Genomic DNA, 12,269 nt, shown 5'->3' with positions numbered 1-12,269 from the left:
GGTTTCTCACACTCAAAACTTTACAAACTCTAAAAATCCTAGTTTCTATAGAGAGGTTGTTGTATGTGCTTTAATAATAGATCTCTTTGTGTGTGAGGTTATCTAATGGAACTATGGTGATGTCATAGTCTTGTGATCGCCTATAAACAATGTATTGGTAGAAATGTCGCATGCTAGATCGAATCCTTGGACTTCAAAAATAACCAAGTTTGTGTCATTGTTCAAAACAAACTGGTTGAATTAGATCAAACTTTTGTGTTCTTCATGCTAAATGCCTACTTTCTCTATGTGATCTAATGTTCAAATCATGCGTAGATGTGGCATCTTGTCACTATGAGACTAGAGCCTTTGATGAGTTTAATGTTAGAAGATTGCAAGGATCAATTTGGATGTTTCTATTTTGTTTAGTTCAATAGTGACTAGCGAGATCAACAAGTCAATTAGAGGCAATTAATATCATGTGGATGGTGGTCATGTTAAACAACAATGCCTAAAATGCTATACTACTCCAAATTCAACTAACCTGACTCTTCTTCATGGGCTCTAGCTCATTGTGCTAATGCGCATGAGTTATAGTCAACATGAAGTTTTTGTCTAATATGAAAAAGTCAAAATAGGAATAAGAATTGCAATTTCAAAAACACCTATTTAGGTGGAATAGAAGATGCTCATTTTGGGGCCAAAATGGAAATACAAATTCCTATTCCCAATTCTAATTTGGTGTAGCCAAATTCAGGATTTGAAATTTGGAGAATATTCTTGTTTGATTCTAACCAAATGATTCTCTTGTTCAATCAGTGTATTTTAACCATAGAACAAATTCATGTTGCACTTTTCACAAGGTATAGACTCTTAGGGCCTATCTGGCTATAGGAATAGGAATAGGGGAATAGGAATAGCTTTTCAAGAATAGAAAATGGGGGTAGGTATTCCTATTCTTTGTTTGGTTCAGCTAGAATTTGATGGGGAATTCACAGACACAAAGATTTATGTTTTCTAAAATAAATAAAATTAGAAAACGAATATGTATTCCAATTTCAATTCCATCTATTTAGGTGGAATTGCAAAACCTCATTTTTGGGCCAAAATTGGAATATGTATTCCATTTTATTTTGTATTCCAATTCCAATTTGGTGCATCCAAATGAAGAATTCAAAATTTTAAAAATATACATATGCCTATTCTACTTGTATTCCCGTTGCCAAACAGATCCTTAGATCCAAGAGAGCTTATTCTTTGATATACTTATTGTTAATTTATAATTTCACAACCATTTTTAAATTATATTTTCAATTTCTAACCTATTATTATATTTTATTTTTATAACGCTAATCAAAAAATCCAAATCATATTTTAAACTCTATTTAAAGATAGAAAAACCTATGTACAAGTAAAATTTAACAACTCGGAATTGACGGACAGAATAACCTGTGTACAACTATAATATAAAAGCTTAGAGATAAAACATGTGGCATATTTGATGTTAATGTAAATTAATTTAATCCCTCTAGTTTGGTCGGCACAGACCAAAGAACTGTCCTGTAACAGACTCTAAACATGGGCGGTCGCTCACTGCCGCCTACAGCCGACTACCTCAACAACTTTCATTAATATTGTAACTATTAACTCCACTACAACAGCATGTGCATTAAATGCAATTTTGGCTATAAATAGAAGGTCTGGGCTATGCATAGCAGCGCTCATTTCCAGATTATTGTGCCGTGTTATTTGTTGTGCTATGTGTTTTAATATATTTTCCTGGTATCATAGCCTTTGGTAAAGAAGGGTGAGTTTTAATTTGAAGATTGAAGCTGAGGAAAGCTTGCTGTGATAACGTTGTTGGCCCCATTACACTAATATAGAGAAGCTGCTGAACATATTATCATCTGTTGATTCAGAATGTGGAAGGATGGTAAAAGACTGAAGGTACGTTTGACTGTCAGTTAATATATGATAAATTTAGAGTACAGTAAAATAAGTTTTGTTTTTTTGTTGAAAGGCTCTTAATTGGAAGATTGTCTATTGGTGAAAGAAATCTTTGAGATGTTACATATTGGATAACTAAGTTGATTTGTGGAGCAATTTATTGAAGATTTTGATATTTTAAGTGTTAAGAGATTTATGTGTAATTGAGAAGTGCAAATTTCTCTTGGCAGATAAAATTGTTGTGTGCTTTAATCTTGCCAATCTGCTCTTTGATCATGAGTGTTTGTCAAATAATCATTTGAAAAGTAGAAAGTGGTGATTTATTTGAAGTGAGAAGTTTGATAAAGTTTTTAATCTTTTTAAGTTGTAAGCTTGTTTTTGAAGTCCTTGTTTGATTGGTTCATAAGAAGGCCAAAATCAAGGCATGGTATTTGCAAGAGGCTCGATATTTATCTGATTGTGAGCATGTGTGTTGGCTCATGATTGGAATTTAATTATGCCTAGGAGTGAGATGTCTAGCCTTGTGGTTAGTAAAAAATTTGATGTTTCAAATTATGCTAATTGGAAATGTGAAATGGAGTTAATTTTAGAAATGAAAGACTTGTGGAAAGTACTCACAGATGAAGACGCTACAGATCCAAGTGAACATGATAAATGGAATAGAAAGGATATATATATTACAAGGTAACTTTATATTTAATTAATTTAATAAAGTGATATATTTTATAAAGTCATTTAATAAAAAAATGTTCTAGAGGTTGCTGGAAGAAGAGGAGAAAAAAATTAAAAAGGAGGCTGACCTATCAAGGGAAAAGGATAAATAGGCATTGAGGGCTCATTGTCTATCATTCAAAATTTATTGTTGATATTTTTTTGATGTGCATTGTGGAGCCTAGGGTTTCTGCAAGTAGTCACCATTGGCCATTTAGAATGAAAACTCTCAATTGGTATGCAATTTTGAGGGTGTGAAAGATCACTTGAATTATTGCAAAGTTGAGGAAGTTGCTTCATACTTTCTATTTGTACTATAAAGAAAAACATTGTGGTGGTATCAATTGGATGGATTGTTGGGGATATTTGTGTGATCAAAGTTTTCATCTACTGCAATATTAGGGTTTGATTTGTAGCATTCTTCATTTCTAGGTTTACTCTAGACATTTGCATCTCGGTATAGTAATCTTTAATCTAACTATTTTGCATTGTTAAAAAAAAGAAGATAAAGTTAGTGAGGCAGTGAAATTTCAGTCATTAGTGTTACATAAGAGTGCATTAGGAGATCATGGTCATTGCATAGTTTTTTTTCTTAAAATTTGCAACTGTAGGCTTGCATTTTTATTTCAGCAAAACACCCTAATTGTATGTCATTGTAATTTTGCCAAAGACTCTTGGCTATTTGAAATCAACATTTTGAAGTCAGATTTGACTAGGTTCATTACAGTGCTATCAGAGCTATTTCCTACTAGCCTGACAGGGTTACCCAGCCACCATTTAATTTAGTTTACAAAAGAAAAAAACCAAAAGGGCTCTATTCACACAGGGAACCAACATAACTGAGAACATCGCTGAAAGACTTTCTCAAAGCCCACCTAGAATTATGCAAGATGATGAGACTTTACATCATCAGAAGAGGCTTCTACAGTCAATAGAGGCAAGTACATAGACAATGATGGTTATGATGCAACATTTGATTGGGGAAAATAGGAAAAACAATCATAATAATGACTGGGATGATAGGACCATAGCAAGATCACAACATAGGACATGGTCTAGAATAGCTGACAAACCCACACATCCTACATTTAGGGAAGAAACTCTAGCATGCACATCTAATGCTATGCTAACAGATATTCTAGATGAACTCTGACAAGTGAGGAATGAGTGGGGTTCATTACCAGCATATGTACAAGATGGATGGAAATTTGATAGGTACCTGAACTACAGAGCTACTAGGTAGAAGTAGGCAAACAAACATAGTGAGTTACAACAGGTCACCAACAAGTTGGTCTTACCCACATTTGATGGTAGTGGAAAATGACTGTTCGTGCTTGGATTCATAAGGTGGATACTTTCCTATCTCTGAAGACTATGACAAAATTGGAAGCACTCAAGTATGCCACTTTACACTTAGATGGCGCAACACATGATTGGTGGACACATGACATGATCACATTGCAACACAATCAGGTAACCACTTATTAGGAATTTGAGCATAGATTGATAGAAAGGTTTGATAAAAAAAATCCTGAAGTTTATTTTCGGAAGTTAGCCCAGTTGAGACAGTCAAGAGGCTTAGGAAAATTTATCAATGACTTCTAGAAGGTTGTAGTGATGGTACTTGACATTTCAGATTGGAGGCTAGTCATTTTATTCACAGAGGGATTAACTAAACCACTCAAGGGGTGGGTAAAGGCCTTTGATCCTCCTACATTATAGGAAGCCATGAAGAAAGCCTGTAGTATGGAACTTGCAGCTCTGATAAACCAGTTTAGTTCAAATGGTTCTTCATCATTTAGAGATAAAAAAGGGGAATTTAGCAAGGGTAAAGAGAAGGTTAGTGGCTCAAAAGGCAAGTCAACTACACCTTGGGATAAGGAAACACCTAATGACCCACGTAGGAAGAAGCTATGCTTCTTTTGCAAAGGTCTCTATGAGTTTGGTCATGATTGTCCTATGAGGCATAAGGGGAAGGCTAACTAGGTGATGTGGGCTTATTACGAGGGTTTAATTTAAGATAGTACAAAGCACCATGATGAGGATCCTGATGAGGTAGATGGTGAACAAGAAGTAGATAGTGTTGAAAAAAAAGAGGTTCTAGAGCTACATTTACTGGAGGCACATCCATCTAGTATTCAAAGAGAGGGATCTTTCAAACTTTAGGGAGTCTTGGCAGGACAAAAGGTTATTACTCTATTGGATATAGGTACCACACATAATTTCATTGATGCATGGTTTGTGGAGAGGTGTGGACTCATTACTGAGGAGTTCAAGGGACTGAGAGTCAAGGTAGCTGATGGATATACTCTTCATTGTGATAGGATGGTGCGATATCTGCCTTTGTGCCTGACCAACTATGAGTTTAAGGAAAACTTTAATGTGGTAAACATGGGTGACATGGACATAGTACTTGGGATGTAGTGGCTACATTCTTTGAAGGAGGTTACCTTGAGACTAGAGCATATAGACATACAATTCAAGGTGGATGGTAGGACTCATGTTTTGAAGGCTATTCGTAATGGTGATGTCAGGACTATCTCATTTAGGTGGTTGGAGAGATTAGCCAGGAATAATAATATAGAGTGGGTAGCAATATGTGCCTTGATGCCTACCTAGGAGGAACAACATAAGACTGAATATCATCTAGATATTTAGAAATTGATAATCAAGTATGAGAAGGTATTTGATGAGATTCCACCAGGCATGCCACCAAACAGAGCCATTCAGCACATTATTGAGCTAGAGGAAGGTGCTAAGCCTATCATGATCACACCATACCAGAACCCAAAACAACTCAAGGATGAGATTAAGAGGACCATAAAGGAGTTGCTAGAAATGTGACACATCCAACCAAATAAGTCAACTTTTCCATCTTCTGTTGTTTTGATAAAAAAAAAAAGGATGGTACTCTACGGATGTGTATTGATTACAGGGTGTTGAATAAGAGAACTATAAAGAACAAGTATCCCATCCCATGCATCGATGAGGTGATAGATGAATTACATGGGGCTTGTTATTTCACAAAAAATGATTTGAGATTGGGCTATCGCCAAATCAGAGTTCGAGAGTAGGATATTGAAAAGAATGCTTTCAGATGTCATTGTGGGCATTTCGAGTTTGTAGTTATGCCTTTTGGTTTGACTAATGCACCTATCACATTTTAGTCCACTATGAACAACGTCTTCTACCATCAGTTGAGGAAATTTGTGCTGGTGATCTTTGATGATATTTTGATCTATAGTAGGACATGGCAAGAACATTTAGAGCACTTGGAGATAGTATTGAACATTTTATAAAGGGAATCCTTGTATGGCAAGGAGTTCAAATGTGATTTGGGGATGATAGAACTATTATATCTTGGACACATCATTGGTGTAGGAGTATGAATAGATCCTAAAAAGATCCGTGCTATTGATGATTGGCCACCACCAAAGAACCTTACATAGTTAAGGAGGTTCCTTGGTCTATGTGGATTCTATCACAGGTTTTTTAGTGACTGCTCATGACATGCAACACCCATGATAGATTTGCTAAAAAAAGGGGGATTTGTGTGGACTTGAGAGGCACAAGACTATTTTATGTGGTTCAAGGAAATAATGACTACATGCCCAGTATTAGCATTGCCTAATTTCATGAAGCCATTTAAGCTTTAATGTGATGCTTCTGGAGAGGAAGTTGGTGTTGTACTCATGTAGGACAAGCATCCTATAGCTTATGATAGAAGCAAATTTAGAGGGCTTGAGAGATCATTCAGCATATATGATAAGGAGATGTTGGGCATCATGCATGCCTTGGCCAAATTCAGACAGTATCTTGTGGGCAGAAAATTTTGTATTAAAACTAAGAATAATAGTTTGTGGCACTTTTTGGGACAATCGGACCTGAATGATCATCAGTAGAAGTGGGTGAGTAAGTTACATGCATATGATTTTGATATCACCTATCTTAAGGGGACACAATTTTTTTTTGTAGATGCTTTATCCCATAGGCCACACCTCACTTCTATGATTTAGATATCAGAGGATTCGTGACACTTCATTGTAGCAAAATGTGCTAGAGACACATGGGTCTCTGATATAGTGGAGGGAAAATTGATCGACACCAGGTACACTTTTGTAGATGATTTGATCATTTACAAGAATAAGATTTACTTAGTCCCACGATAAAAAATGATACAGTTGATTTTGAGAGCACTCCATAATTCACTTATAGTAGGCTATATTGGGTATTTCAAGACTTATAGCTTAATATGAGAGCAATTCACTTGGAAGGGGCTTAAGGCTGATGTTTTGCAGTATGTGCATGAGTGCCTTATTTGCCAGCAAAATAAACAAGAGCACACTTATCTAGCAAGGCTCCTACAACCACTTCCTATTCCTGATAGGAAGTGGGAGTAAATCTCTATGGATTTTATCATGGGCTTGTCCAGGGCCCAGGGGCGTGATTGTATCTATGTGGTAGTGAATAGGTGGACAAAATATGCTCACTTCTTCCCTATTGCTACTACATACTCAAAAAATTAGGTGGCAGAGGTCTTCTTTAAGGAGGTTTTTAGATTACATGGTTTTCCTTGGAGCATTGTGAGTGATAGGGACAATCGCTTCATGAGTCACTTTTGGCAAGAGGTATTTTGGTTGTGTGGCACTGAGCTTACACCTAGCACCAGTTATCACCCATAGACCGATGGTTAAATAGAGATTGTAAACAAATGGGTGGAAGGGTATTTGAGAAATTATGTAGTAGATCAATAGTAAGCTTGGGTCAGATGGATATATCTCTATGAGTATTTTTACAATACTACATAACAAATGACTATAAAAATGGCACCCTTCATGGCACTTTATGGCTATGAGGCACCTAGTTTCTTAGATTTGTTGTTGGGAGACAATCGGGCACCCTATGTAGGTAAACTATTACATTAGAGTAAAGATATAGTTGCTACTCTCAGGTATGACATTACTAGAGCTCAAAACCAAAAAAAGCAGTAGGTAGACAAGAAGAGGATTAAGCGTAGTTTTGAGGTAAATGATATTGTTTACCTCATGTTGCAGCCATATAGGCAGACCGCTCTCAAGAAGAGTGGTGTAGAGAAACTCAAGCCACAATATTATGGACCATTCAAGATCATCAAGCAAGTTGGTGATGTGGCTTATGAGTTGGAGCTTCCCACAGATAGTGGAGCGAATAATGTGTTTCATGTATCATTCCTCAAAAAGGTGTTGGGTTAGACTGTGATGTCTTCTACAGTATTACCTCCCTTGAATGATGAGGGGAAATTGATCTTAGTGCCAAAATCCATTCTGGATAGTAGAGAGAAGCAACTTCGCAAGAGAGTAATCAGAGAGTATCTAGTGAAGTGGAAAGATTTACCTGTTGAAGATGCTACTTGGGAGGGAGAAGTGATTTTATAGCATCCAACATTAAGATTGCTTGAGGCCAAGCAATTTTAGGAGGGACAAATCTGTAATGTTCCCATTTTGGATGAGTTAATTATTTCTAAAGTTATCAAATTAAAAATATACATTAAAAGGTAACTTTATATTTAATTAATTTAATAAAGTGATATATTTTATAAAGTCATTTAATAAAATAATGTTATAGAGGCTGTTGGAAGAAGTAGAGAAAAAAAATTAAAAAGGAGGCCGACCTATCGAGGGAAAAGGATAAATAGGCATTCAAGGCTGATTCTCTATCATTCAAAATTTATTATGGATATTTGTTGATGTGCATTGTGGAGCCTAGGGTTTCTGCAAGTAGTCACCATTTGCCATTAAGAACAAAAAATCTTAATTGGTATGCAATTTTGAGGGTGTGAAAGATCACTTGAATTATTGCAAAGTTGAGGAAGTTGCTTCAGACTTTCTACTTGTATTGTAAATAAAAACATTGTGGTGGTATCAATTGGATGGATTATTGGGGATATTTGTGTGATCAAAGTTTTTATCTACTGGCAATATTAGGGTTTGATTTGTAGCATTCTTCACTTTTAGGTTTATTCTAGACATTTGCATCTCAGTATAGTAATCTTTAATCTGACTATTTTGCATTGTTAAAAAAACAAAAAAAAAGTTAGTGAGACAGTGAAATTTCAGTCATTAGTGTTACATAAGAGTGCATTAGGAGATCATGGTCATTGCATAGTTTTTTAAAAAAAAATTGCAACTGTAGGTTTCCATTTTTATTTCAAAGAAACACCATAATTGTATGTCATTATAATTTTTCCAAGAGTCTTGGCTATTTGAAATCAGCATTTTGAGGTCAGATTTGAGCAGGTTCATTATAGTGGTATTAGAGTTGTTTCCTACCAGCCTGACAGGTTTACCCAGCCACCATTTAATTTAGTTTACAAAAGAAAAAAATTAAAAGGGCTCTATTTACATAGGGAACCAACATAAATAAGAACATGGCTGAAATAAATTCTCAAAGCCCACATAGAATTATGCAAGATGATGAGACTTTCCAGCATCAGGAGAGGCTTCTACAGTCAATAGAGGAAAATACACAGGCAATGGTGGTTATGATGGAACATTTGATTGGAGAAAATAGGAGAAAAAATCATATTAATGACTAGGATGATAGGAGCATAGTAGGATCACAACATAGGACACAGTCTAGAATAGCTGACAGACGCACAAGTCCTACATTTAGGGAAGAAACTCTAACATGCACACCTGATGCTATGGTAATAGATATTGTAGATGAAATCCAAAAAGCGAGGAATGAGTGGGATACATTACCAATATATGTACTGGATGTACATTTGACAGGTACATGACCTATAGAGTTGCCTGGTAGAAGTAGGAAAATAAACACAGTGAGTTGGAATAGGTGACCAACAAGTTGGTCTTACCCACATTTGATGACACTAGAAAAATGACTACTCTTACTTGGATTCATAAGGTGAATACTTTCCTATCTCTGAAGACTATGACAAAATTTGAAGCACTCAAGTATGCCAGTTTACACTTAGATGGGGTAGCACATGATTGGTGGACACATGGCATGATCACATTGTAACACAATCAAGTAAACACTTATTAGGAGTTTCAGGATAGATTGATAGAAAGGTTTGATAAAAAAAAATCCTAAATTTTATTTCTGAGAGTTAGCCTAGTTGAGATAGTCAAGAGGCTTAGAACAATTTCTCAATGACTTCTAGAAGCTTGCAATGATGGTACCTGACATTTCAGATCAGAGGCTAGTCATTATATTCACAAAGGGATTAACTTAACCATTCAAGGGGAGGGTAAAGGCTTTTGATGCTCCTACATTACAGGAAGCCATGAAGAAAGCCTGTAGTATGGAACTTGCAGCTCTAAGAAACTGGTTTAGTTCGAAGGGTTCTTCATCATTTAGAGATAATAAAGTGGAGTTCAGCAAGGGTAAAGAGAAGGTTAGTGGCTCAAAAAGCAATTCAGCTACACCTTGGGATAAGGAAATTCTTTATGGACTATGTAGGAAGAACCTATGCTTCTTTTGCAAAGGTCCCTATGAGTTTGGTCATGATTTTCCTATGAGGCCTAAGGGGAAGGCTAATCGAGTGATGTGGGCTTATTACGAGGGTTTAGATTTAGATAGCTTAGAGCATGATGATGAGGATCTAGATGAGGAAAAGGGTGAATATGAAGTAGATAGTGTTGAGGAAAAAGAGTCTCTAGAGCTACTTTTAAAGGAGGAACATCTATCTAGTATTCAAAGAGAGGGATTTTTCAGGCTTTGGACAGTCTTGGCAGGACAAAAGGTTATTACTTTGTTGGCTAGAGGTGTCATGCATAATTTAATTCATGAATGATTGGTGGAGAGGTGTGGACTCATTACTAAGGAGTTCAAGGGATTGAGAGTCAAGGTAGCTAATGGATACACTCTTCATTGTGATAGGATGGTGGGAAATCTACCTTTGCGCCTGAACAACTATGATTTAAGGCAGACTATAATGTTGTCAACATGGGTGACTTGGACATAGTGCATGGGATGGAGTGGCTAAATTCATTAAAGGAGGTTACACTTAGACTGGAGGATATGGAGATACAATTTGAGGTGGATGGTAGCACTCATGTGTTGAAGGATATCCATAATGGTGATGTCAGGACTATCTCATTTAGGTGGTTGGAGAGATTAGCCAGGAATAATAATATAGAGTGGACAGCAATATGTGCCTTGATGCCTACCTAAGAGGAGCAACATAAGACTGAATATCATCTAGATATTCAGAAATTGAGAATCAAGTATGAGAAGGTATTGAGTAAAATTCCACTAGGTAGGCCACCAAACAAAGGTATTGAGCACATTATCAAGTTGGAGGAAGATGCTAAGCCTATCATGATCACACCATACCAAAACCCAAAATGACTCAAGGATGAGATTGAGAGGACCATCAAGGAGTTGCTAGCAATGTGACACATCCAACCAAGTGAAAATTTGCATCTTTTGTTGTTTTGGTAAAAAAGAAGGATGGTACTCTACAGATGTGTACTGATTACAGGGTGTTGAATAAGAGAACTATAAAGAATAGGTATCCCATCCCATACATCAATGATCAGATAGATGAATTGTGTGGACCTTGTTATTTCACAAAAAATGATTTGAAATCAGGCTATCACCATATCAGAGTTCAAGAGCAGGATACTGAAAAAACTTCTTTTAGATGTCATTGTGGGCATTTCGAGTTTGTAGTTATGCCTTTTGGTTTGACTAATGCTCCTGCCATTTTTCAGTGCACTATGAACAAGGTCTTCAACCATCAGTTGAGGAAATTTGTACTGGTGTTCTTTGATGATATTTTGATCTATAGTAGGACATGGCGAGAACATTTAGAGCACTTGGAGATAGTATTGAACATTTTATAGAGGGAGTCCTTATATGCCAAGGAGTCACAATGTGATTTGGGATGATAGAACTATTGTATCTTTGACACATCATTAGTGTAGAAGGAATACGAATGGATCCTAAAAAGATCCATGCTATTTTTGATTGGCCACCACCAAAGAACCTTACATAGTTAAGGGGGTTCCTTGGTCTATGTGGATTCTATCATAGGTTTGTCAATGGTTACTCACAACATGCAACACCCATGATAGATTTGCTGAAGAAAGGGGGATTTGTATGGACTCGGGAGCCACAAGACTATTTTATGTGGTTCAAGGAAATAATGACTACATGCCCAGTATTAGCATTGCTTGATTTCATGAAGCCATTTGAGCTTCAATGTGATGATTCTAGAGAGGGAGTTGGTGTTGTACTCATGCACGAAAAGCATCCTATAGCTTATAAGAGCAAGAAACTTAGAGGGCCTAAGAGATCATTAAGCATATATGATAAGGAAATGTTGGCCATCATGCATGCCTTGGCCAAATTTAGACAGTATCTTGTGGGTGGAAAATTTTCTATTAAAATTGATCATAATAGTTTGAGGCACTTTTGGGATGGAGAGACCTTAATGATTATCAATAGAAGTGGGTGAGTAAGTTACATGCATATGATTTTGAATTCACCTATGTTAAGGGGACACAAAATATTTTTGTAGATGCTTTATCACTTAGGCCACAACTCACTTCTATGATTTAGATATTAGAGGATTGACAACACTTGATTGTAGCAGAATATGCTAAAGACACATGGGCCATTGATAT

Source organism: Cupressus sempervirens, chromosome 4 (assembly GCF_028749045.1).
Source record: "Cupressus sempervirens isolate cs-2001-9-10 chromosome 4, ASM2874904v1, whole genome shotgun sequence".
Taxonomy (NCBI): Eukaryota; Viridiplantae; Streptophyta; class Pinopsida; order Cupressales; family Cupressaceae; genus Cupressus; species Cupressus sempervirens.
The sequence above is the reverse complement of the archived record's forward strand: the minus strand, read 5'-3'. Positions refer to the sequence as shown.